Source organism: Capra hircus, chromosome 6 (genome assembly GCF_001704415.2).
Source record: "Capra hircus breed San Clemente chromosome 6, ASM170441v1, whole genome shotgun sequence".
NCBI classification, from domain to species: Eukaryota; Metazoa; Chordata; class Mammalia; order Artiodactyla; family Bovidae; genus Capra; species Capra hircus.
Window position 1 is genome coordinate 103,383,447 of NC_030813.1, and position 20,976 is coordinate 103,404,422.

Below are 20,976 nucleotides of genomic sequence, written 5' to 3' on the forward strand. Positions count from 1 at the left end.
GATGGGAAGAAGGTTCAAGAAAAAGGGAACCTGTGTATACTTATGGCTGATTCATGTTGAAGTGTGGCAGAGAGCAACACGATATGTAAAGCAATTATCCTCAATTAAAAATAAATAAATTTATAAAAAATTATTATCTTATTTCCTGGATTTTATATTGCTTGTGATAGCTGACAACTTAAAACATTTAAACATTTGTTCTGATTTTTTAAATTATTCTAAACTAACGTTCACTTTTGTACCTAGTTTTGTTATATAATTTAAAATTTTCTTTTTCTTAGAGAGAACCTTCAAAATTGTGAAAGCTCCAGGTGCTATGAAACCTGGTCCACCACTGCTAGCTGCCCACTCAAAATCCTCTCCCCAATTCCTTACCAACGGAACCCTGATTTTGTTTCAGGCAACAATGAACCCTCCTTAATTTTTAAAAAAAATTTTCAAGAAGCCAGGGGTGGCCATGTGATACTGACCTGGTGGTACATACAGACAATGGAATATTACTCAGCCATAAAAAGGAATGAAATGGGGGTCATTGTAGTGATGTGGATGACCCTAGGGTCTGTCCTATAGAGTGAAGCAAGTCAGAAAGAGAAAAACAAATATCGTATATTATTGCATATATTTGGAATCTAGAGAAATGGTACTGATGACCCTGTTTGCAGGACAGGAATAGGGACACAGACATAGAGAGTGGACTGTGGACACAGTGAGGAAGGAGAGAGCGGGATGAATTGACAGGGTAGCGTTGACATTACGGGGCTTCCCTAGCAGCTCAGACGGTAAAGCATCTGTCTGTAATGCAGGATACCCGGGTTCGATCCCTGGGTCGGGAAGATCCCCTGGAGAAGGAAATGGCAACCCACTCCAGTATTCTTGCCTGGAGAATTCCACGGGCAGAGGAGCCTTGGCGGGCTGCAGTCCATGGGGTTGCTGAGAGTCAGACACGACCAAGCAACTAACACACAAGTGTCAACTAGACAGCTAGTGGGGAGTTACTATGCAGTGCAAGGAGCTCAGCTGGGTGCTCTGTGATAACCTAGAGGGCTGGAATTGGAGGGGCGGAAGGGAGGTCCAAGAGGGAGGGGATAGATGTATACATGTCACTGATTCACTTTATTGTACAGCAGAAACTAACACAACATTGTAAAGCAATTATACGTCCATTAAAACATTAATTAAAAAAAAAAGAATAGAAGTCTCTGAGAAGAGTTTCCAGGAAAGTGGTTAATGGGAGCCAACTCAGCTGAGGTATGCCTTTTGCCCTTCCCTTTCATCTTGACTGGAATAGTGTTGGGATCCTGGGGGAAGGGTGGCCATCTTGCCACCATGAAGATACTCTGAGGAAGAAAAGTATGTGTTGAGGATGAAGGAGTGAAAGGGGATAAAACTGGGGAGGTTTACCTTTGGGTTTTTTCCTGAGTGAGAAAAAAATGCTTAGTTTGCTTAAGCCACGGTCTCAGCATTTTGATTACTCACAGTCAAACCTAACCCCTAACTAATACACATGTATCAACATATCCCAAACTCAATGGCTTAAACAAGAGAAATGGATTGTTTTTCAGTTCTGGAAGCTGGAAGTCTGAGATCAAGGTGGCAGCATGGCCACACACCCTCTGGAGGTACCAGGGAAGGTCTATTCCAGGGATCCTTCCTAGCTCTGGGGACCTGCCATGCATCTTTGGCATTCCTTGGCATACTGATGCATCTCCCCATTTTCTGCCTTCACGTTCACATGGCATTCTCCCTGTGTGTGTCTCTGCATCTAAATCTCCTTTTAATAAGGATTCCAGTCATATTGGATTAAGGACCACCCCACCTCAGTACAACCTCATTTTAAAAAATGATTATTTATTTATTTATGGCTGTGCTAGGTCTTCATGGCTGTGCACGGGCTTTCTCTAGCTGCAGTGAGCAGGAAAGAAAGTGAAAGTCACTCATTCGTGTCCAACTCTTTGCGACACCATGGACTATACGGACCATGGAATTCTCCAGGCCAAAATACTGGAGTGGGTAGCCATTCCCTTCTCCAGGGGACCTTCCCAACTCAGGGATCAAGCCCAGGTCTCCTGCATTGTAGGCAGATTGTTTACCACCTGAGCCACCAGGGAAGCCCAAGAATACTGGAATGGGTAGCCTATCCCTTCTCCAGCAGATCTTCCTGACTGGGAATTGAACTAGGGTCTCCCGCATTGCAGGCAGATTCTTTACCTGGTTCGGATGCACAGGCTTCACATTGCGGTGGCTTCTCTTGCTGTGGAGCACGGGTTCTAGAGTGTGCAGGCTTCAGCAGTTGTGGCACACGGGCTCAATTACCCCTTGGCATGTGGAATCTTCTTGGACCAGGGGATGGAACCCATGTACCCTGAACTGGTCGATGGATTCCTAAACCACTGGACAACCAGGAAAGTCCAGTACAACCTCATTTTAACTAATTAATCTGTATGACCTTATTTCCAAAAAAGGTCACATTTTGAGACACTGGGAATAAGAACCTCAACGTTTGTTTTTTTCGGAACTCAATTCAACTCGTAACACCAGGGCCCATCCCCAGTGCCTCCATTCTTTGGGTGCCTCTTGACCAAGCATTGAGTGCTGCTGCTGCTGCTAAGTCACTTTAGTTGTGTCCAACTCTGTGCGACCCCATCCATAGACGGCAGCCCACTAGGCTCCGCTGTCCCTGGGATTCTCCAAGCAAGAACACTGGAGTGGCTTGCCATTTCCTTCTCCAATGCATGAAAGTGAAAAGTGAAAGTGAAGTCATTCAGTCATGACTGACTCTTAGCGACCCCATGGACTGCAGCCTACCAGGCTCCTTCGTCCATGGGATTTTCCAGGCAAGAGTACTGGAGTGGGGTGCCATTGCCTTCTCTGAAGCATTAAGTCTTGCCAAATCAACTGCCTGATCCTCTCTGATGCTCCTCTTCCCTTGTCACTGAAGCTATGCCCACGCACCTCTTTGATCTCCACTTGCCTTTTCAGTCTGAAATTCATAGACAGCCAGTGTATCTGTTAATGAGAGTCAGATCTGTTCACAGATATTCTAGGTCTACTGAGTACATGGGAGGTCTGCACTTCCCACCCTGATTCAAGTCAGGCATGGCCAATGACTTGTTTTAGCCATCGAGTCATAAAGCGAAGTGATGTCTCTTCCAAGTGGAAGCTTTAAAAGCTGGTAAAATTTGCCACCTTTCATTCAAAGTGCCAAAAATATTATGCGTACATGGTTTCAGCTTGGGCTCCTGACTGACTAGAGCCAGCAGAGTGCCCTGCTGGCTCAGGTAGGATGTGAGCAAGAAACACGATGGTGATATTTGGGTTCATTTGTTACTTGGGCTTCATATAGCTTATCCTGATGTATACACTTGCACAAATCTGACAGTGGTCCTATAGACCCCCTTACCTGGTGAGACAGTCTCAGGATAAACAAATTCTTTCTTGTAGCCTGCATGTGCTGGCTTCTGCCTACCTTCCCATCCCACACTTTGGATTCTCAAATATGTAACATTATGTGAGAGTTGAACCATAAAGAAGGCTGAGCGCTGAAGAACTGATGCTTTCAAATCCTGGTGCTGGAGAAGACCCTTGAGAGTCGCTTGCACTGCAAGGAGATCAAACGAAAGGAGATAAAATGAAAGCGAATGAATGAATCTTTGCCTAACTAAATCCTACCCTTTCTTCAACCCTCAGCTGGACATCACATGGTCCATTTTACTACTGTTGGGTGATGCTCTTTTGCCTAGTCGCCAAGTCTGTGCCACCTGCTGGCTGTGACACCGTCAATATTTTCCTTTAACTCCTGACCTTCAGATTGCTATCTCTGGTTGTGTCTTCCAGACCATAGGTGGCCCCGGACAGCCACAGTTCCAGGTGATATACACCCCCTCCAAAATGGATGTGAACCCCCTGAGGGCAGGGATGAGTTTCCTGGGGCCCTTAGCTCTAGGTGGAGGCTCTGCCTGCAACAACAGCTTCGACTAAGGCGGCGGCAGAGCTGCTAGCTTGGAGGAGCTCAGCAGCGGGACCCCCACTCCTCCCGGGCACAAGTCGCCGGGTCCACTGCGCAAACTCAGGCCTCCTCAAAACTCTCCTCCTGGCGGCAGAACAGCTCCCGGCAACTGCCCTGGGCTGGGGCGGGGCGAGCGCCGGGCCCTCCCCTCTGACTGGCAGGAGGACGGGCCAACCGGAGGGGCGCCCCGAGTGAGGGGCGGGGCTGCGCTGCGAGCCGGGCGGCGGGCGGCGGGCGGCGGAGCTAGCTGCAGCCGGGAGTGTGCGGCACGCGCCGGCCGGCTGCCCGGAGCACGGTCACCCGGCATCGCTGCACCTCGCCCCTCGCCCAGCCGAGCCACGCGCGCATCAGCTGGTCTTTCTCATTTGCTTCTTTCGATTTTTTTGTTTTGAAATTTTGCATGAATCCTTCCGTTCCGTTTTGTCCTTTTTAAGGCGGGGGCGGTGGCAGCGTAAGCTCGGGGCGGGGAGGGGGCGGCCGGAGGATGCGGTGCGGGGCTGCACTCGCTACGCCCGCTGCTGCTGCTGCTGCTGCCCGGCTCGGGCCTGAGCACCGAGCAGGTGGGTACAGGTGCGCCGGGGGGCGGGAGGCGCGCGCTGGCCAAAGGGAACCCGCGGACCCCGCGATCGATGGGGCTGGCACAGTGGCAAGGGAGGCAGTGACCGGTGCCGCCCCGCCCCATCGCCCACCTGTCTCTCCCCTCCTCCAGCCTTTCGCGCCCCCTTTAATACCGCTGCCACTTTCGCATCTCACCTCCGAGGTTCCCCACCCTTCCGTTCCCATCCCCCACTCCCTTCCAAATCCCCCTGCGGCGTATCCCGTCCGGAGGACTCTGCGTCGCCTCCCTACAGACGCTTCCCCCGCCTCTCTTCCTCACGCCACCCCCATTTCCACTCCTCTCCCCATTCCGCCCCCAATCTGTGGAGGGGGATGGGGACCCACCGGGCGCCTCCCGGGAGTGGCGCGGGGGATGGGGGGGCGTGGTCGGTCGGTTCCCTGGATGTCCCACCCACTGAGTAGGTCTGGGTCCCCCGGATCTCAGCCGGGCGAGATGGCCCAGAGGATGGAGCCCCGGGGCCGCGCCTTGGAGGCTGGGGGCCGGGAGGGCGAGGCCGCCCCACCCCACGCACTGCACACCCCCACGCTGCTCCGCCCACGTGGGCGCCGGGGAGGAGGCTAGAGAAACGCGAAGAAAGGCTGGTACCCACCCTCCCGCCTGGCCGGCGCGTCCTGGGCGCATTCGGCCTCCGGAGATGGCGCACAGAGATTGGCTCCCGTGGGGCCCGGCACCTTGCCGGATGCCCTGCGTTCAGGCCAGCAGCCTCTCTGGCCTCCCGCGCCTTCGCTTCCCGGCCCCTTCGCTCCATCGCTCCATCACTCCACCCTCTGGCTTTAGGCTCCTGAGGATCCGGTCTTGTCCTCCCTGATAGAGGCTGCTTCCCACGCTGGAGCCTTTTACCTAAAAGCAGCCACCACCCACCCTCCACCCCCACCCTCCGCGTACACACCACCAGCACCACCCCTCCCCACACACTCTGGTCTGCCCTTCTCCGGACGTCTGGGGCAGCCTGGGCTCTGCGCCAGCCTCTGCCCAGCTCTGTAAGCTCCAGAGATACTGTATCTAACCCTGGTCCTCCTCCGCGGCCCCCACCCCTTCCTTGCACACTCGCAGGCACACTGTCCTTGGCCTTTGCTTGTGCTGTTCCCTCTCCGGGAACATCCCTCCTTCATTTGGACAGCTCCTTCTAGAACAAGGCAGGGAGAGCACGGTGGGCCTCCCTCCGCGCGCCCCCCCCCATTCCTGCCACCCGCCTGAGTGTCCCTGTATGACAGAGCTGGACACATTGCCATCCTATCCGATAGCCTCCGCCTCCCTGATCAGACTAGAGGTCCTGGAGTGGGGTGCAGGTAGCCTCAACCCAGAGTAAATATCTGGCCTAAGGGCGTACCGCCTCTCATCTCAGGGTGACCCACTGGTGAGGGCCAAGGCTATAGGAGGGGCCGGCTTCTTCTCCAGGGCCTTGAGCAGGTGGGTGGCTCTCCCATGAGCCGGAATGGATGAGGAGGAGGGGCAGATTTGGAGATGGGATGGGGTGGTGAGGATCCCCCGCTTCCCCTTCCTTCCCCTAGGATGCTTGTCCAGCAGGACATTTGGTAACTCGCGGAGACCCGCTGCTCTGAGCAATCTTTTTGTTTTATACAACTCGATGGAGCCTACTGGATGATTGCAAAGCTTTGTTGTTGAGACTTCTGCATGTGGTTTGTAATACTAAACGTGCCTGTTCAGAGTCTGGGGTGGGGTTGTTCACTCTTACCTTGAGTCTTGTCCTAGCAAGAAGCCCCTCAAAAGGGTCAGAATGTGGGTCCAGCAAATGAATTCATTGCCATTTTTCCTCCTTCACAAACCACCCACAGCTCCCCCTGCCTCCATGACCTCCTCGAAAGTTCTTCCCATCCTGGCTTCCCTGGGCCACCTCTCCATCTCCCTGCCACACCGTCTGAGGCAGACACGCCACCCCTGTGTCCCCAGATGTGTCTTCGCATTTAGGGTTTCCCCACAGGCTGTGTTTTCTCCCAAAAAGTTTCCCCTTCTTTGTGTGTCTGGAGAACTCCTATTCATATGACAAGGCCCAGCTCTCGTGGGAGATTCTGTGGTGGAGAGTCTTGTGGTGTTCCTCGATTCTCCTCGAACAGATTATGTGGTTCTCTTATCTCTCGCTTCTCTGCTGGCTCAGATGATGAAAGAATCCGCCTGCAGTGCAGGAGACCTGGGTTTGATCCCTGGGTTGGGAAGATCCTCTGGAGAAGGGAATGGCAACCTACTCCAGTAATCTTGCCTGGAGAACTTCATGGACAGAGAAGCCTGGCTGGCTACAGTCCATGGGGTTGTAAACAGCTGGACACCACTGAGCGACTAACACACACTTAGCTCTTGCAGAACCTTATATCCGTACATTGTATAATATTTATGTCATTTTTCCTTTAGAAGACTTTGCCCACCAGAGATGAGAGGCACAGTGAGATCTGAGAGGCAGCACCTGTTTGGTGGGGCTCTGTCTTCCTGGGGAGGCACGTGTACTGTCAGCGCTATAAGAGAGACACATGCAGAGGGACAGGGAGAGAGCATGACAGCTCGCTTCCCCGACCTGAAGGCTTCACGAGGAGGAAGCAGGATGGAGCCCTTTTTTTTTTTTTTAATTTATTTTTGGCTGTGCTGGGTCTTCATTGCTGTGAGGGCTTTTCTCGAGTTGAAGAGAGTGGGGACTCCTCTCGAGTTGCTTTGCACGGGCTTCTCATTGTAGTGGCTTCACTTGCTGTGGAGCACAGACTCTAGGGTGCTTGGGTTTCAGTAGCTGCAGCGCGAGGGCTCAGTGGTTGCGGTTCCTTCCTGGGCTCAAGAGCACAGGCTCAATAGTTGTAGCGTCTGGGCCCAGCTGTTCCGCTGCATGTGGAATCATCCTGGGCCAGGGATCGAACCCATGTCTCTGGCATTGGCAGGTGGATTCTTTACCACTGAGCCACCAGGGAGGCCCCCGGAGCCCGATTTCTTAGTGCACAGAGCACGTTGAGCCTGGGAGATGAGTGGCAGAAGGAACGGTTTCTGAGGAAGCTGTCAACCAGCAGCAGTTGCCCCTGTGTGCTGTGGGTTGTTTATCTCTTTAAGTGTTAAGGGACCTGCTTGCCAATGCAGGAGACATAAGAGGCTGGGGTGTATCCTGGTTCTTCTCTCTCTGCCTCCTTCCCCACTGTGGTTGGACCAACCTGCAGGGCTCCTGAAGCTGCGCTCAACGGTGTCCTGTTCTTGACAGCTGTGTGATCTTGGGCAAAAGGATTAACCTCTCTGAGCCTCTATTTCCAGTACAAATAAGGGCAGTGGTCCATCTTTGGCTGAATTGGTGTGGGGATCAGAAGTGTGGCCTCTGGGCATCTGAGGCACTTAAATAAGTGGTGATGATGATGATTCAATGGACATGAATTTGGGCAGACTCTGGGAGATGGTGAGAGACAGGGAGGCCTGGCATGCTGAAGTCCATGCGGTCCCAAAGAGTTGGACACGACTTAGTGGCTGAACAGCAACAACATGATGATGAAGGAGTGTGTGATACGTGATTTGGGAAAATAAACCCTTTAGCTTTGTCACAGAGTAAATGCCCTGGTTAGAGGCCCTCACCTTCTTTGTCCTTCCCAAGCTAACATCATCAGGCCAATAAGCTAAATATTCAGTAAGCAAGAATGAAAGATGAAGGGGATGGGTGCCTTGTTGACTAATTCCAACTGTGCAGACTTGTGTGAGAAGGTGCTGAGAATGGTGCAGGAATCTTGAACTCAGAGTCCACTGGCCCCAGAGCAGATCCTCTGATGCCTCTTTTGTCTGGACTTTTTCCTGTTCATTGCTGGAGTGAGCGGTTATAGTCATCGCCATCCAATTCTTAGGAAAACTCTTTTTTTAAAAAAAATTATTGAAATAAAGTTGATTTACATTGTTATGTTAGTTTCAAGTGTGTAGCAACATGATTTAGTTATATATATATATTTCAGATTCTTGTCTATTATAGGTTATTACGAGGTATTGAGCCTAGTTCTCTGTGCTGTATAGTAGGTCCTTGTTGGTTGGTTCCTTGTTTCAGGGAAAACCCTTAATGAAAATAATGGTCGTAGGCTGTGGCTACCAGCTAGGTGAGGTGGGCTGTGAAGGCACAGGGCTGGGTTACAGGACCTGCTCCGAGGAACGAGCTCAGACCCTACTGGCTATGTGACCTTGGGCAAGTCACTTAACCTCTCTGTGCCCAGTTCCTTTCTCGTGATGTTCACTGAAAGAAAACAGCTCTCTATGGTTGCTTAAACTCCCAGTCTTGCCATGAATTATCTTAATTTAAACTGCCCAGCAGCAGGCAGGGTAAGGATTGCATGAACCCTTTTGTTAGGGGCTGTGTCTAGAGATGGAGCTGGAAGAACTAAGCAGTGGTGGAGGCGGGGGATGGTCTCCCTCCAAAGCTTAGGTGTTGCTCCATGAAGCACGCCGATTCCTGTAACGGAAAGACAACTTTCCTGCAGGACTGGTGTGAGAAATCAATCAGAAGAGCCTTCTTAGTGCTTTTAATAGAAACATGTTACCTTAAAGCCAGTAGTAGCTTTTGGTGTTGCTGTAGCCTGAGGCTCGGAAAAAGGCCTGCAGGCTGGCCACCAGAGGGACCTTGGCTTGTCACTCTAGCCCTGAATGCCTTAGGAAAATGTTTTCTTTGCTTATGCCTTTCCAAAGCCAGAGGGACAGCCCAGGCACTGTGGGTCAGCAGTGAGGGGCAAGGACCAGGAAGGGGGTCCTGGGGTCCTCCCGGTGTGAAGGGCAGGGGTCAGGAGCCTCACCTGTAGGGAGTGGGAAGGGGCACTAGTGCTTGCAGGGAGTGGCCCAGGAGGTCTTAATTACCAGGGCGTAATTAACATGCTGGTACCCAGCAGTGGGGCTTTCCAGGTAGCGCCAGTGCTAAAGAACCTGCCTGCCAATGCAGGAGACCTAAGAGGTGGGTTGGATACCTGGATTGGGAAGATCCCCCGATCCCCTGGAGGAAGGCGTGGCAACCCCCTCCAGTATTCTTGTCTGGAGGATTGCATGGACAGAGGAGCCTGACTGGCTATGGTCCATAGAGTTGCAAAGAGTCAGACATGACTGACACCATTTAGCTTGCACGGGGCAGCAGAGAAAGGGCATTGGGGTTCTCAGAGTGAGGGAGGAGGCAGTGCCCCAGTGGGGAGGGGGCCTCTGCTCTTGTCTTTGGTGATAGTATTTATTTTCAGAACCACAAGGAATACTGTTCCTCTCAACTGAAGTCTACGGAAATGAATTGAGACAAATGCCGTTTTCCTTAATGGAAACATTGCCTGAGTATGTACCAAATGCCAGACTATCCACAAGCTACAGCTCATCCACCCGGTGCTTGATGCTGTAAATAAAGTTTTATTGGCACCCAGTCATGCCCATTTGTGTATCTGCCATCTATGGCTGCTTCTGCCCTGTACTGGCAGAGTTGGGCAGTTGGCGCAGACATCTGTCAAGTCAGAAACATTTACTACCTGGCCCTTTGCAGAAGTTTGCTGCCCCCTGGTCTGTGCTTTCTCCCTGGTTTGAGTTCATCCAGTCCTGGACACAACCCCAGGGGCTTCCCTGATAGCTCAGTTGGTAAAGAATCTGCCTGCAATGCAGGAGACCCTGGTTCAATTCCTAGGTCAGGGAAGATCCCCTGGAGAAGGGATAGGCTACCCACTCCAGTATTCTTGGGCTTCCCTTGTGGCTCAGCTGGTAAAGAATCAGCCTGCAATACAGGAGACCTGGGTTCCATCCCTGGGTTGGAAAGAGCACCCTGGAGAAGGGAAAGGCTACCCACTCCAGTATTCTGGCCTGGAGAATTCCATGGATTGTATAGTCCATGGGGCCACAGAGTCAGATGTGACTGAGTGATTTTCACTTGGACACAACCCTGGAGGAAGATGCTTGCATTTCTCATTTTATCGGTGGGCACATAGAGGCTCTGAAGCCTACCCAGGGTCACAAAACTGGCAGCCCATGTTATTTATTTATTTTTTTGAGGAGGGGAAGAATTTATATTTTTTGTCAGCTTCTAATTGAATCTTATACATGTTCAGAGAATGTGGTTCCGTATGATACCTATGGTTAAAAATTTCAATCCCCCAATTTCTTAATGTCCCGGTACCTGATGACTTCTTAAAGTATCTTTGTTTCAAATCCATACATATAGTTCAGTGGCATTGAGTACTTCATAGTGTTGCGTAACCACCATCAACATCCATCTTCAGCACTTTTCTGTCTTCCCAAATTGGCAGGTCACGTTCTTAACCATAACCCCATCCTGCCTTGTGGGTGTTTTGTAGAAAAAAGCAAGCATCAGCAGCATTATAATTTAGCACAGGAGGCTTTGGTGGAATCCTGGGGATTGAATGCTTGTTCTGCAGTATACTGACCGTGGATGATCGTCTGTACCCTTTGAACCCTCTGGAGCTCAGTGGCCTCATTTGTGAAATGGGCATAGCCCCAGTCCCTGTCCCTGCAGACCACGTGGGTGCGAGGATGAAATAAAGAACAGAGGGGAAAGGCCAGCCTCGCGCACTGGATGGTATCTGTGATGCTGTCCCTGGAACAGCCATACCTGAAACAGCTGTGAGGCTGGTCTGTCCTCTCTGTGTGGCTCGTGGTGTCCCTTTATCCTTTCCAGGTCCTGGAATCACCCACAGGACCCATCGTGTATCCTAAAGCCCCCAGCTAGACCTCAGGGGACCCCTGTGCTGTGTGGATGCAGCTTTCCTGCTGTCCCTTCTCCCCTGCGGCCCAGACTTGGCTGAAGGGCCACTCTAGGGAATGAAAGGAGGTTCTGTTGCGGCCATCCTGGGGCTGCCAAGGGCCGCCCATCGTGGCAGTAATGCCCTTGTGTGTGCCAGGTCAGGGGATGCGCTGGCTTGGCCTGCTGGCCCCCGAGCCTCCATCTCGGCTGTATTTTGATACAGGAGCCCTGGCCTGGCCCCTGGTCCCCTCCTCAGGCCTGGGGGGAGTGGGACACACCACTGAGGAGTGTCCTGCTGCCCTTATGGGACAGACCCTGAGGATTACAGGCATCTGCAGTGGAGGCGTGCTGCCGTCCATGGGGTCGCGAAGAGTCGGACACAACTGAGTGACTGAACGGCAACAAATAGTGGAGGCGAGAGTGATCTGGTAAAGTCGCTTTCTACTTCTTTCAGCTTTGGAAAGTCCTCTTCTCTTCCGTTTCTATTCTGGTACTTCTGGAGGCTGATCACTCCTACCTGCTTTCTGAGACATGGGGTTTTATTTTATTTAACAGAATCACCACCTGACTCTTCTGTTGAAACAATTCCTTTTTTCCTCCTTTCCCCTCTCCTTTTTAAAGCTGAGCTGGAATTCAAGATTAGCCATTTTAAAATATACAAATCAGTGGCATTTAGTATTAATAGATTCACAATGTTGTACAGCCAACACCACTGGGTTTAAAAACAGTTTCATCACCCCCAAGGAAAACCCCTTCCCCCTCCCGCAGCCTTTGGCAGCCACCCACCTGCCTTCTGTCTGTGTGATTCTCCTGTTGTGGAATTTCATATACACAGACTCATATATAATGTGTGGCCTTTTGTGTCTGCCTTCTTTCACTGAGCATAGTGCCCTCAAGGTTCATCCAGATCATAGCATGCATCCATACTTCAGTCCTTTTTAAGGCTGAGTACTGTTCCATTGTAAGGATGGGCCACATTTTGTGACCCATTCATTGCTTCCATTTCAAGGATGGACACTCAGGAGGTTTTCACCTTTTGGCTATTGTGCAGACTGTTTGAAGCATGGCCCCTCTTCCTGCGGCCCCGGCTGCCAAGGTTCTATTTTGGCATTTCCACTCACTCTCCCCATTACTCACTAATTCATCTGTTCAGACACTCATCAGATAGCTGTGGATGTGTCCCCCATGCCCAGTTCTATGATGGGGACCTCCAGCCTTGACTTGCTCTTGACATCTGTAGAACGGTTTATTGATTTCTCACTTTCCAAGCCAGAGTGTGGGAGTACCCAGAGGCAGGAGGGCCGGCACGGGGCACCTGAGTGGCCCAGAGAGACAGCTGGCACAGGCAGGGAGCCCAACCACCTTTCTGTGTGTTCCTGGAATGTGCCAGATGCTTTGCAGTTAGGTCTGCCCCTTGCTTCCTGGCCTCTTCATCTCCTGCCCTCTCCAGAACTGGCTTCTTCTCACCCTTCATGTCAGCTTAAATTTCCCCTCTTTGGAGAGGTCTTCCCTGCCCTTCCCCAGGAGATGCCCACCTGCCCCCTCCACTGTTACTCTCCCCTTTGTCCCCTTGTTGCTTCTGACATCAAGATCTGAAGTGGGTTTGTTTCCCCATTTGTGATCATTGCCCTAGTCCTCATAAGCTGGACTGAAAGCACCGCAAGCGCAGGAACCTAATCTGGCATGTTTTCTGTCTCCTAGCCCAGGACGTAGGCATGCAGTAGCTGCCCAAGAAATAAGTGTTGCTACCGCTTGGAGTCAGATGTGAGTTAATTTCCTAACTTCACCTTGCTAGCTTGATGATCTTGAGCCTGTTACTTAATCTTTCCCAGCTTCACCTTTTTTTCTCTTCAGTATGGAGAAAGTCCAGTGTCCCGAGCCCTTGGGGATAGTGTGGAGGTCAGAAATAACTGTGTAGATGGCCCAGAGCCTGTCAGTATACAGTAGATGTTAGTAAGCGCTGCTGCTGGTGGTGGTTCCAAAAGTAGTGCTTATAATAATTGTGAATGAGTCTCCTAAGTCATATGCTCGCATGCCCTGGAGAGTGGAAAATACTCTGGATTTCAAAGACTTTGTAGGAAAAAGAGAATGAGAAAGATCTCAGTAATAACTTGGACATTGATTACTTATTACAACGGAACTGTTCTGGATATATTGGCTACATGAAATGTATTATTAAAATTAGTGTCACTTGTTTATGTTTACATTTTTAAAATACGGCTGCTAGAAATTTTAAAATTGCGTGTGGGGTTCACATTGTATTTTGGGGGACAGTGCTGCTCCAGAGGTTGGTGGCTTTGCCTTTGTGAAGTGTGTGGCCCTGGGCAAGTGAGTCACATTTTTTCCATGCTTCCAGTTTCCTCCTCTGTAAACAAGAAGCTCAATCTGATGACAAACAATGACAGTGCACATTTGAGGGCCTCCTGTGTGCCCCTGAAAGGAGCTATAGCCCCATGAACACGAGTGGCTAGGTCCCTGCCCATGGCAGCTTTCAGTCTGAGAGAGGGGAGACCCAAATAAAACACAAACCCCGCCACTAAGACTGTGATTATTCTCTGAAAGGTATAAGTAAGGATACCTGAGAAATAGTGATAGAGTGAAGAGGGCTGGGTCTCTAGCTCGGAGCGGTCAGGGCTGAAATTTCAAAACTTTGGCCACCTGATTAGAAGAACTGACTCATTTGAAAAGACCCTGATGCTGGGAAAGATTGAAGGCGGGAGGAGAAGGGGACGACAGAGGATGAGATGGTTGGATGGCGTCACCGACTCAATGGACATGAGTTTGAGTAAGTTCTGGGAGTTGGTGATGGACAGGGAGGCCTAGCGTGCTGCAGTCCATGGGGTCGCAGAGGCGGACAGGACTGAGTGGCTGAACTGAACTGAACTGTGAGGAGAGCTGGGGTGAATCCACCTATAGCCTGGGGCTTGATAAGCTCTGTAACTGGCAGCCAAGATGAACACTTTGGGATGACCCGAGAGTGCTGGAACATTGGGCCACTCTACTCAGAATTGCCTCCACTCAGCGGTTCTGGCCTTTTTAATCCCTCTGCATATAATAACTGTACCAGAAATTTTATGTTCTGGGAAGACTTTGCAGTTCATTTCGCAGAGGGCCCCGGATAATGTGGGCTTCCCCTGTGGCTCTGCTGGTAAAGGATCCACCTGCAGTGTGGGAGACCTGGGTTCGATCCCTGGGTTGGGACAATCCCCTGGAGAAGGGAAAGGCTACCCACTCCAGTATTCTGGCCTGGAGAATCCATGGACTATCCATGGGGTCGCAAAGAGTCTGACAGGACTGAGCGACTTTCGCTCGCCCCGGAATACGGAGATCTCGCCTCTGAGCATCTCGTGGGCGGGGCTGCGCCATGGTCAGCGCTGATTGGACGAGGGCCACTGATGCTCTGGTCGTGGCAAGGCTGTCTTCTGGTGGTGTGTACCTTCACTGCTGGAGACCGCATCTTCTCTGCTTTCTGCACTTGGGAGGGAGCCTGTATTGAGCCCCTCTTGATCTTGCCAGAAGCTACAAGAGAGACAAATCACTTCACTGTTGGGAGCTCTGGCGTTTGGGGAGAGGGTCACACCCAGACCCCGGCCAGGGATGCATGCGCTTCACGTGGAGAAATGCCCAGGGAGGTTTTATCCCAGTTTTTCACGGGTCAGGGGCATTCTCCTCATCTTCCACACACACACACCTGCCAGCAGGTGCCTGACCTTGTGTGCGTGCTGGGTGAGGGCTTAGCGGTGGGCCTTGCACATGTGTAAGTGAAAATGGGTTATTGCGTGTGACAGCGAGTCTTCCCCTCCAGCCCTCACTGGGCCGCAGTCATTGCTGGAGAACGAGTGACTTACCTGAGGTTGCCCACGTGGTGGGGCTGGGGGGTCAGATCTCTGGCTACTCTGACAGTTGCTGATTGCTGAAGAGTGCAGCCACCTTCACCTGTCTTCAAGGCCCCCATGGCCTGCTTCCAGCTCAATTCCTGCATCTCCCCCAGTGAATGGTACCCCTCTCCTAAGCACTGTCCCTTTTCCTAGACCCTTGCTTGCCAGCTGCCTCTGCCTGCAACACCTCCCTCACCCACCGCCACTTGTGAAACCCTGCAGGCTCCAAAGCCCAGCTTGGATGGTGGGGCCCCAGGAGGGACCTGTCAGCTTGATCTACAAGTGAAGACACAGTGAATGAAGTCAGTGGGGCTGGATTAAGACAAAGAGCCTGGAGGCAGAGGAACAGACTAAAGAGGCTTCCTCCTTCCTCCCTTCTGGCCTGCCCCTGCCTCTGTCCTCCCAGGCCTTCACCAGAGCATACCGTCCAGCCATACTGTCTGCCTGCCATTCCTGAGTGAGTCTAGCCTTTGTACATGCCGGTCCCTCTGGCAGATCTGCCAATTAGCCTTCCCTACCCCATTCACTTGGTGGACGTCCTCTGCATGTGCTGAGCATCCATCATCAGCCTTATTTCCTCCAGAAAACCTTCTTTGACAGTGCTTCCACATTTGCAGGCCACGTTGCGTGTGTCCCTGGGGCTCCTGCTGCCCTGGATTCTGTATTCCAGCTGCCAGTGACTTGCCAGACTTTCCTGCTAGACAGAAGGTTCCAGGAAGGGGAGATGCTGCCTAGTCCACGGGGGGCCTCCCACAGCCCGGCACAGGGTCGGGCCACGGTAGGTGGTCAATAGCTTTTGGCCTTTAGCCTCAGTGTTTGGTGTTGATAGTATGATGACTGATTTGTCTTCACATCTGAGCCAGAAAATGAAAAATGAGTATGTTTCATCTGCCTATAATGTCAGTGTTGGGAGGGACCTTAACCGAGTGCCGTTGGTTCTTCTCTCTGTTGTTTGCATTGAGTCCATTCTGCCCTTAATAAGCCCCACTCCTTCCTGGCAGTGGGCACCTCTAGTGACATCAACTCTGCAAACCTTGGATGCCTCATTACTTTCAACTGAAACATCCCTGGTTGCTCCATCAGTCCCGAGACGATGGTTGTGAAGCTTCTACTGTTGTTGTTTAGTCTGTAAGTTATATCCGACTCATTGTGACCCCATGGGCTGTAGCCTGCCGGGCTCCTCTGTCCATGGGAATTCTCAGACAGGAATACTGGAGTGGGTTGCCATTACCTTCTCGAGTGAAGCTTCTACGGAATTTAATAAAGTTTTCCTTCTGCACAGGGGGGTTTCACTGCCTTACAGTGCAGCCTGCTTTTACTTTAGGGCAGAAAAAAAATGTTGGCAAGCTGTTCTTCAGAATCCAAACCATGTTCTTGTGTTCAGGTCGTACTTCTTGTTAAAGTGGTCTGATTTTTTCCATTTCTCCAAAGCTGGACCTCAGAACATGCTCTGGTAGACACATCTCTCTTTGGAAATTGGCAGGGCTGCTTCGTGTGCCAGGGCAGCTGGGCGAGTGAGCTCATTAAGCCTGGCAGCAATCGAGTTTCTGTGGCAAGTCTTGGAGCCTTTCAGGATCAGGGCCAGAAGAGGTTCTTTTGCCCACCAGACACCTTATTTTGAACAAAGGCCTGGATGTCCCTCCCCACCCAGATTCTGCCTAATCTGTTTCAATTGTTGGGCAAATGGGTGTTTTACTTACATGATCTGTCTCTCCCTGGAAATTTTCCAGATACCCAAGACGAGTCCAGTTTATGAGGGCTTGGGCATTACAGATCTCCTGAGTTTTCTATAGACATGGCTAAAGGTGCATGCAAGACATTCATGTATGCATGCTAAGTCCATTCAGTTGTATTCTGACTCTTAGTGACCCTATGGACTATAACTGTCCATGGGATTCTCCAGGCAAGAATACTAGAGTGGGTTGTCGTGCCCTCCTCAAGGGGATCTTCCTGACCAGGGATGGAACCCACATCTCATTATGTTTTCTGCATTGCAAGTGGGTTCTTTACCACTAGCAAGATGGATGCAAGACATTTCATACCAAAATACGTAAACAAGTCCTGTAGCTGGAGAGGATATCAGAAATTGGGAATGCCCCAGCTAGAAGATGGGGGAGGAGTTCTGGGTGCCCCAAACCTCAGATGTTTACAACATACATTGTAAATTTTGGATTTCATAATTCATAAGCTCCTAGATTATAGTTTCACTTTCTTGAACAGAGGGCATTGTAGGTAAACTAAGAGGTCAAGTGACAAGGAGATTGGTGGGGAGGGGTGTTAACACTTTCAGGCAGGCATGTGCACTGATCTTTTTGCGGTGTCTTACCTGTTCATTGTCTCAGCTGTAGAAAAGTCTCTTGCTCATTAGATCTTCGTTAGCATCTGTGCCAGGTCTGTGAAAGCAATGCCATGGCACTTGAAAATATCCGTGGAACCATCCTTTTCCACCTTGGTCTGAAACACTGAACTGTTATAGCACTTCTCATCATCACATGTCATGAACATGATCCTCAAAATGTTGTGAATGGCTCTATCCCTCCTCTGGGTGGGAAGGTCAAACTGTAGCCTCAAATTCTCTACCCCAGGAAGCTGGTAATGGACATTATTGTAGTTGGTGTTCCATGACTACTGGGTGAATAATTGATTTGCTCCTGTTTACTGGAACCAGAGAGAAAAAATCAGGATGGATTAGAAAGTGAACCATTTAAGAACCTAAAAATTGTTGAAGAGGTAATTTTGTATCTGAATTAAAAAGAGTTAGCTCTTTGAAGTTCTTGCTGTGACATTGGTCTGATTCATCTAATGCAAAATAACATAGTAAAGGAGGAACAGAGGAACTAAAATGACATGGGACATGTAGAAAATAAAAAGTAATGTGGAGGGTGTAAACTCAACTATATCAATAATATTAATAGCATTAAATGTGAATGGATTCTACAAACCAATCAGAAGGCAAACCAATCCAAAGATTTTTAGTATTAAATGTATTAAAAGAATTAATTATTATAAATTAAAAATTATGAATTAAAAAAGTATTAAAAATGACTTAACTTTACGCTGTCTACAGGTGTATACCTCTTTAGACTCAGATATACAAATAGATTGGAAGTAAAAGTATGGAAAAATATACATCATTTGAAGAGCAACTATATGAAAGCGACAGTGACTATACTTATTCCATGTGTGTGCTTAGTCGCTCAGTCATGTCCAACTCTTTGCAACCCCATGGACTGTTGCCCGCCAGGCTCCTCTGTTCATGGGGATTCTCCAGGCAAGAATACTGGATTAGGTTGCCATGCCCTACTCACTGCTATCATACCAGCTAGATTTAAAGTAAAAAAGCAGAGATAAAGAGGGATACTTTATAATTACATTTAATTACACAACCTAGACAGCATATTATGGCACCCCACTCCAGTACTCTTTCCTGGAAAATCCCATGGACGGAGGAGCCTGGTAGGCTGCAGACCATGGGGTCACTAAGAGTTGGACACGACTGAGCAACTTCACTTTCAATTTTCACTTTGATGCATTGGAGAAGGAAATGGCAACCCACTCCAGTGTTCTTGCATGGAGAATCCCAGGGACGGGGGAACCTGGTGGGCTGCAGTCTATGGGGCTGCACAGAGTTGGACACGACTGAAGCGACTTAGCATCAACAGCAGCAGCAGACAGCATATTAAAAAGCAGAGACATTACTTTGCCAACAAAGGTCTGTCTAGTCAAGGCTATGGTTTTTCTAGTGGTCATGTATGGATGTGAGAGTTGGACTATAAAGAAGCTGAGCACCGAAAAATTGATGCTTTTGAACTGTGGTGTTGGAGAAGACTCTTGAGAGTCCCTCGCACTGCAAGGAGATCCAACCAGTCCATCCTAAAGGAGATCAGTCCTGATGTTAAAGCTGAAACTCCAATACTTTGGCCACCTGATGCGAAGAGCTGACTCATTTGAAAAGACCCTGATGCTGGGGAAGATTGAGGGCAGGAGGAGAAGGGGATGACAGAGAATGAGATGGCTGGATGGCATCACCAACTCAATGGACATGGGTTTGGGTGGACTCCGGGAGTTGGTGATGGACAGGGAAGCCTGGCATGCTGCAGTTCATGGGGTCACAAAGAGTTGGATACGACTGAATGACTGAACTGATACTAATACTGAATGATAAAAGGGTAAATTCAACAAGAAGATATTACAATTATAAACACATACGCACCAACAGCAGAACATCCAAATATATGGAGCAAACACTAATTGAAAAGAAGGGAGAAGTAGATAATTCAACAGTAATAGTTGGATACTTCAATATCCTACTTTCAATAGTGGATAGAACAACTAGACAGATCAGTAAGGAAATAGAAAACTTGAACTACATTATAAACCAATCAGACTTAGCAGATAGCAAAAGAATACTCGACCAACAACATCAGAATATGTATGTATATATGTGTGTTGTGCTCAGTCGTTCAGTCATGTCCGACTGTTTGTGACTGTATGGACTGTAGCCCACCAGGCTCCTCTCTGTGGGATTTTCCCAGCAAGAATACCAGAGTGGGTTGCCATGCCCTCCTCTAAGGGATCTTCCCAACCAAGGGATTGAGCTCATCAGTCCCTCATTGCAGGCGGATTCTTTACCATCTGAGCCACCAGGGAAATCTCTGTGTGTGTGTGTCCGTGTGTGTGTGTGTGTGTGTGTATAAATAACATATTTTAAATTGAGGTATAATTGAGGCATAATATATTAGTTTCAGGTGTATAAAATAATGATTTGATATTTGTATACATTATGGAGTGATAACTGCAAAGTTTAGTGAACATCTGTCACTATATATAGTTACCAAAAATTTTTTTTCTTGTGACAGGAACTTTTAAGATATTCTCTTTTAGCAAGTTTCAAATATGCAACACAGTATTACGAACTATAGTTAGCAAGTTTCAAATATACAAAACAGTGTTATTAACTATAGTTACCATGCTGTAAATTACATCCCCATGACTTTTACATTTTGTAACTGGAAGTTTGTGCTTGGTGACCTCCTTAACCCATTTTGCCCACTCTCCTACCCACCCACTCCCAACCTCTGGCAACCACTAATCTGTTCTCTGTGTCTGTGAGTTTGGTTTTGTTGTTGTTTTAAGATTCCACATATAAGTGAGGTTCGTGTGGTGTTTTTCTTTCTCTGTGTAACTCATTTCACTTAGCATAATACCCTCAAGGTCCATCCATGTCTCACAAATGGCAAGATTTCATTCTTTTTTTGTGACTGAATAATATTCCATTTTATATCTATCTATTTTACATTTTATTTATCCATTCATCCACTAAGGGACACTTGAAAGTCAAAGTGTTAGTCGCTCAGTCATATCCAACTCTTTGTGACCACATGGACTGTAGTCCGCCAGGCTCCTCTGTCCCTGAAATTCTCTAGGTAAGAATACTGGAGAGGGTAGCCTTTCCCTTTCTCCAGGGGATCTTCCTGACCCCAGGGGTCAAACCCGGGTCTTCCCCATTGCAGGCAGATTCTTTACCATCTGAGCCACCAGGGAACAACCAGGGAACTTGTGACCAGTGAACAACCTAGTGGGTACTCAGGATTTTTCAGTCTCTTGGGCATTATAAACAATGCTTCCATGAACATAGAAGTGCATATATCTTTTCAAGTTAGTATTTTCATTTTCTCTGGATAAATGCCCAGAAGCAGAAAATGGTGGATCATGTGACAGTTCTGTCTTTAAGTTTTTGAGGAGCCTCCCTACTGTTGTCCATAGTGGCTGCACCAATTTACACTCCCACCAAGAGTGC

At 49.4% G+C, this 20,976-nt stretch overlaps 1 protein-coding gene and 1 non-coding gene across 2 annotated transcripts in view; both read left to right on the top strand.

The window, feature by feature from the left end:
- Positions 4,220-20,976, top strand: part of JAKMIP1 (janus kinase and microtubule interacting protein 1) — a 131,108-nt gene continuing 114,351 nt past the window's right edge. Inside the window, exon 1 of the mRNA XM_018049713.1 lies at positions 4,220-4,566. The gene's annotated coding sequence lies outside the window, so the exon portion shown is untranslated. The remainder of the gene's footprint in view (positions 4,567-20,976) is intronic.
- Positions 10,164-10,236, top strand: TRNAC-GCA. Its single transcript has one exon. It is a non-coding gene; the product is annotated as a tRNA-Cys (tRNA).